Source organism: Euprymna scolopes, chromosome 45 (genome assembly GCF_053919585.1).
Source record: "Euprymna scolopes isolate OS-2025 chromosome 45, ASM5391958v1, whole genome shotgun sequence".
Lineage (NCBI taxonomy): Eukaryota > Metazoa > Mollusca > Cephalopoda > Sepiida > Sepiolidae > Euprymna > Euprymna scolopes.
The window spans coordinates 446496-452545 of record NC_136526.1 but is presented as its reverse complement, the minus strand read 5'-3'; positions in this window follow the sequence as shown (position 1 = coordinate 452545).

Genomic DNA, 6050 nt, shown 5'->3' with positions numbered 1-6050 from the left:
TGACATACGACCAGTACTGGCGGAGTTCGCGGCAATCAAAGAAAGCGTGATCCGTAGTTTCCACAGCCGTTGTCCCACAACGGGGACAATCGGGCGACTCCAGAAACCCAGAACTGCATTGTATGTTGTTGAGTGGAAGTGCATTTCGGGCCAATCGCCAGGTCAGAGAGAACTCCGAATTGTTCAGATGACTCGAACCTGGCGCCCAGCTCCACGCGGAGCGGATCTCACTCTGCTGCCACCCCAAACGCGCGCATAGCGGGTCGTCAGCGGCCTCCCTCACTAGATCCCTGTGGAGTTCCCTACGGGTAGCAGTCACAAGGTCACTGGACCTTGGTAGTCGTTTTAGCGCGGCTCGGCACTCTTTCATGTAGGCAGATTCTCCCCGCGGCCTGCGACGGCTCTCGATGGAAGGGTCGAGAACGAGGTCGGGGAAGGCGGCAGTAACCACGGGGTGCCACGGTTGGTCCTCCTGCATATAGTTGCTCAGGAAGGCCAGTCTCTCAGCATCTCGATGACACTTCAAGTCCGGCATTCCCAAGCCTCCCTCACACGGACGTTGAATACAGACCTGTCTGCTCACCCAGTGTCTTCCTCTGTCCCAAAGGAGCGAGGACAAGAGTTCGACGAGAGCTTTTAGGTGTTGTGCAGGCAGGGGAAGTACGGCCAGTCGGTAAAGGATGAGAGGAAAGACGTAAGTGGCGCACGCCTCAGCTCTACCCTTTAAGGAAAGTTTCCTAGGAAGCCACGAACTGACTGCAGCCTCCACCTTTGACCGTACCTCCAACCAATTCTTGTCAAGCTGGAGACCCGGTCCGAACCACACGCCGAGGATCCGGACCGGGCCATCTGTCCAGCTGAAGGGCGCAGGGAGGTTTGCGTTGCCACTCCATGCGCCCAACCGCAGTCCTACCGACTTGTTGCGGTTTATCTTGGCCCCTGTAATTCTTTCGTACTGTGTGAGTGCCTCCGACACGACCTCAATGTCTCTGGAGCCCGACACGAAGATCGTGACATCATCGGCGATAAAAATACTACACTTTGATCTTGACCAAAAAGGCCAAGCAAGTTAAGGCATTGGAATTCATACTAATTTCAATATGGCAATTAAATAGGTAATAAATGTCTTCACTTGAAATGCGGAGATTTGAAAGATCCCTAAACAACAAAAGCACTAGATTATTTTATTTCGATGTATTAATATGTCGCGGTGCATTCACATCGTAGCTTACATTTTGCCATGCCAGCCATTTTCTTACACCCTTCCTTGCCTATAGGAAACTTCAACAAAATAATGGCATGCTACCTTAACAGTAAAAACCCGGTTGCGCGTGCATGGATGTATAAACATCGTTTCAGCTGCACGTACATTTCCCTTTCCCCACCCACGCAAATTTGGTGGATCTTAAAGGAAACTTCAGTTGTTCGTGCGGACGTCACTTAAAGCATCTTACGTCGTAAGAATGTTATTATTTTCATCCAATCGGATTACAAGGAAAACAAATTTAAAAAAAGTTTTTCTGAAGGCCCCTCCCCTGGAGCCGGTCGGACAAGTATAAAAAGGGCATTTTTCGCCCAAACGGGAGTCGACCTTTGAGCACCATAGCGTAAACATCAACATCGACCCGTCCACGTTTGGACGCTAAACACATACGCGCCTGACAATTAATTCCTCCATGTGGATACCTACTTGTAACCCTAATGGACTTTTTATTACCCTTTTCTATCTCTCCGCTAAGTAAGCGGTGGAGGTGGACCTTTTTATATTGTTTAATTCTTCGTAAAAAGACTGGTTATTTCTAACCAAGAACTTTCACTTTTCTACATCTTTTCATTCAATCACCTCAGTCACAGAAGAAACTTTCTTATCTTCTCTTACAATCTTTTATAAAAAAAAAAAAATAAATTTTGTATTTAAGTTATCTATTCGTCTCAGTCATCTTTGCTTGATTGTTTCAACCCCTATTTATCACTGATTTTATAACTACTTATTTTTGAATTTGCGGGATCAACACTCGCGTTAGTCCCACAACAAATCTATAATCAAAATGTGTTTTCCTTACCAGCGACTCTAGTTTTTTGGGGTTGTTTAACATCAGGTCAAAGAAACACTTGAAAATGTTAAGTAGATAAAAAATGGTGTCGCTGGTAAGGAAAATACATTTATATATTAATACGTTAAAATAAGTAAAATCATGTAGTGCTTTTGTTGTTTAGATATCTTTCAAATCTTTGCATTTCATGTGAAAACATTTTCCTACTTATGTCATGTTGAAATTAGTACAAATTCCAACGCATTTTTTTGGTGAAAACATTCTTACATACTAGCATGTTGTTTCGATTTTTACTATCCATCCTTAGGAAAACACATGTTTATTATATATTAACATGTCGAAATAAGTAAAATTAGATGAGGTTGGTTACCCTTCTCAACAGGAGGAAGTCATATATATGTTGTAAGTTCCACTGCGTTGTCACCCCCCCCCTATCTGAGAAGTGATTTGGTCACTCATGGAAGAATACAGGGGAAGGGACAATAATGCAATTCACCATGACTCATTCTGTAGAATGTTTTTGACTTGTGATGGGGGTATATATTTAATTGCCGCCCACATCGGCAATATTTGGCACAAGGCCTGGAAAGTGGGATACCCGCAGGCTCCCCTAAAGGAGGGGCACTCCTGCAATTTTAAAAATTGCCTGAGTAACCCCGTCGGCATTCCCCGGTCGGGGCGCCTCAGGCAACAAGCAATAAACTTGCCCCACCGGAAAGCCCGGTGGCAACGCCTGGGAGGGTGGACCTCCTAGGTATTACCCAGGCGGTGTACCTCAGTCCAACAGTTGTGGGGCCGGTTCCCGGCTCCTCACCTGTTGGGCTGAGTGTCAAGTGACGAATCCTTGACATGTACTACCCTGTCTCCCTGCAGCCGAAGCTGCTAGGAGACATCCCATCAAAAGAGTGTTTTATGAGACGAATGGATTCGCCAATCATTTTTATAACCAACGACTGTGCTAAACAACCAATGAAAACGTCCCAAAATTGTTATAAAAATTGTCGAATTTTAGATTCAATCAGTTTGTCGTTTACTACGTCACGGACCACATTTAATTCTTGGCCGCCATCTTGGTTACTGATCTGAACTATGCCTCCATCTTGGTTACTGATCTGAACTACGCCGCCATCTTTGTTCAACACAATGTCTCAAAACTTAACAGGTTATGCACCCAGCCACCGTCTTTTCTTTGACTAATCTTTCAGAGCCAGCAAGCATGGGGTGAGCATGCATATTGCTGTCTCTTCGAAAAGGAGTTGGGCACATCTTCTTCCCCAGCAGTTATTTTAAGATTAGTTAAACTCTGCTTTAAAGATCAAGATGAGGTCTGGCACCTTTCTCAGCCAGAACACAACAGGAAAAATCATCATCAAGGAATGGAGATACACCCGGAGAAAACGCCACACACAATTCCAGGTATACATTTATAAAAAAAAAAAAGACTTCCAAGTAACTATATATATATATATATATATATATATATATATATATATATATATATATAAATTGTAAAATATTGTGAATAGTTTTTGTAAAAATAAAATAATTAATTAAAATTCTCTTATATATGTTACAATTTGTGTTGCGCTGTTGCGTGTTGTTTAATCTGCTTAATCATCAAGACGAGGTCTGCCACCGTTCTCAGCCAGAACCCAACAGGAAGAAATCATCATTTGAAAAGCTGACAGGAAATAGGACAAGGAAAAAGATTGAGTTGGATTTTTGATTGTCAACCAAGCGGACGCCACAATAATTCTCTTAGCCGCTCCTCCAATCTCTCTCTCTCTCTATCTATCTATCTACCATAAGCAAGAACAACAAGAGAAATAAAAACGGACTGTTGCTTACACCAATGGTTGTTGTGTATTTGAGTTCTTAAAAGGGTTCATAATATAACACTATATATATTGTTGGATTTTTAGCCGACGAAAATGCGAGGTGCAGGGGGGATCAATTAGATTATTTAGCCAACTCGGAGAGTAACAAAAATGTACTTTCGTTTTATCTCTAAGGGAAATAATTCGTTTGATTAAAACAAGGGATAGAATTCATCTTTTGATGAAAATAGGGGATGTAACTCTTCTTTTAATTAAAATAAGATGTAATTTGTCCTTTACGAAAGGAAGTAATTTGTCTTTTAATTAAAAAGGGAAGTAATTTTTCTTTTAATTGAAATATGGAAAGTAACTCGTCTTTTAATTAAAATAAGGGATCTAATTCGTCCTTTAATTGAAACAAGGGAAGTAATATTAAAGTAAGGGAGGTAATTCGTCTTTTGATTAAAACAGAAATTAATTCGTTTTTTGATTAAAACAAGGAAATTAATTCGATTTTTTTTTTAATTAAAACAAGGGATGTAATTCGTTTTTTGATTAAAACAAGGAAATTAATTCGTTTTTGTTTTTTTTTTTAAATTAAAACAAGGGATGTAATTCGTTTTTTATGAAAACAAGGGAAGTAATTCGTCTTTCGCTACAAATAAGGGAAGTAATTTGATTAACAGAAGGAAGGTAGTTCGTATTTTGATTAAAACAAGGGAAGTAATTCGTAGTTTGATTAAAACAAGGGAAGTAATTCGTCCTGTGATTAAAATTCGAAAGTAATTAGTCATTTGATTAAAATAAAGAAAGTGATTTGTACTTTGATACAAACAACGAAAGTAATTCGTCTTTCGATTAAACAAAGTTAGTAATTCGTATTTAGAGCGAAACAAGAAAGTAATTCGTATTTTGATTAAAACAAGGGAAATTATACATCCTTTGATTAAAAATAAGGAAAGTAATTGGTCATTTGATTAAAATAAAGAAAGTGATTCGTCCTTTGATACAAACAAGAGACTTTTCATTAAAATAAGGAACATAATTCGTATTTTGATTAAAATAAAGAAAGTAATTCGCTCTTTTGATACAAACAACGGAAGTAATTCGTATTTTCATTAAAATAAGTAACATAATTTGTCTTTTGATTAAAATAAGGGAAGTAATTTGTCTTTTTATCAAAATAAGTGAAGTAATTTATTTTTTGATAAAAATAAGGGAAGTAATTTGTCTTTTGAATAAAATAAGGGAAGTAATTTATCTTTTGATTAAAATAAGGAAAGTAATTTGTCTTTTCATTAAAATAAGGGAAGCAATTCGTCTTTTGATTAAAATAAGGGAAGTAATTCGTCTTTTGATTAAAACAAGGGAAGTAATTTGTCTTTTGATTAAAATAAGGGAAGTAATTTATCTTTTGATTAAAATAAGGGAAGTAATTCGTCTTGATTAAAATAAGGGAAGTAATTCGTCTTTTGATTAAAATAAGGAAAATAATTCGTCTTTTGATTAAAATAAGGGAAGTAATTTGTCTTTTGATTAAAATAAGGGAAGTAATTCATCTTTTGATTAAAACAAGGGAAGTAATTCATTTTTTGATCAAAAAAAGGGAAGTAATTTATCTTTTGATTAAAATAAGGGACGTAATTTATCTTTTGATTAAAATAAGGGAAGTAATTTGTCTTTTGATTAAAATAAGGGAAGTAATTCGTCTTTTGATTAAAATAAGGAAAATAATTCGTCTTTTGATTAAAATAAGGGAAGTAATTCATCTTTTGATAAAAACAAGGGAAGTAATTAATTTTTTGATTAAAATAAGGGAAGTAATTTATCTTTTGATTAAACTAAGGGACGTAATTCGTCTTTTGATTAAAATAAGGGAAGTAATTAATCTTTTGATTAAAATAAGGGAAGTAATTCGTCCTTTGATTAAAACAAGGGAAGTAATATGTTATTTGATTAAAACAAGGGAAGTAATTCGTCTTTTGATTAAGGATTTACTTTTATCTTCGGTAACACAGGCGATCCCTTCATTATCAATTGGCTGTAAACATGTATTCCTTCACCCTCAACTGGGTACTTTTCTACATGGTGGGGGTTGCTTTTTGCACCGATATTTTCCAAAGTCATCCCCTCTTTTCGTCTGATTAGCCTTAATTTAAACCTTTGCGACTTATGGTTT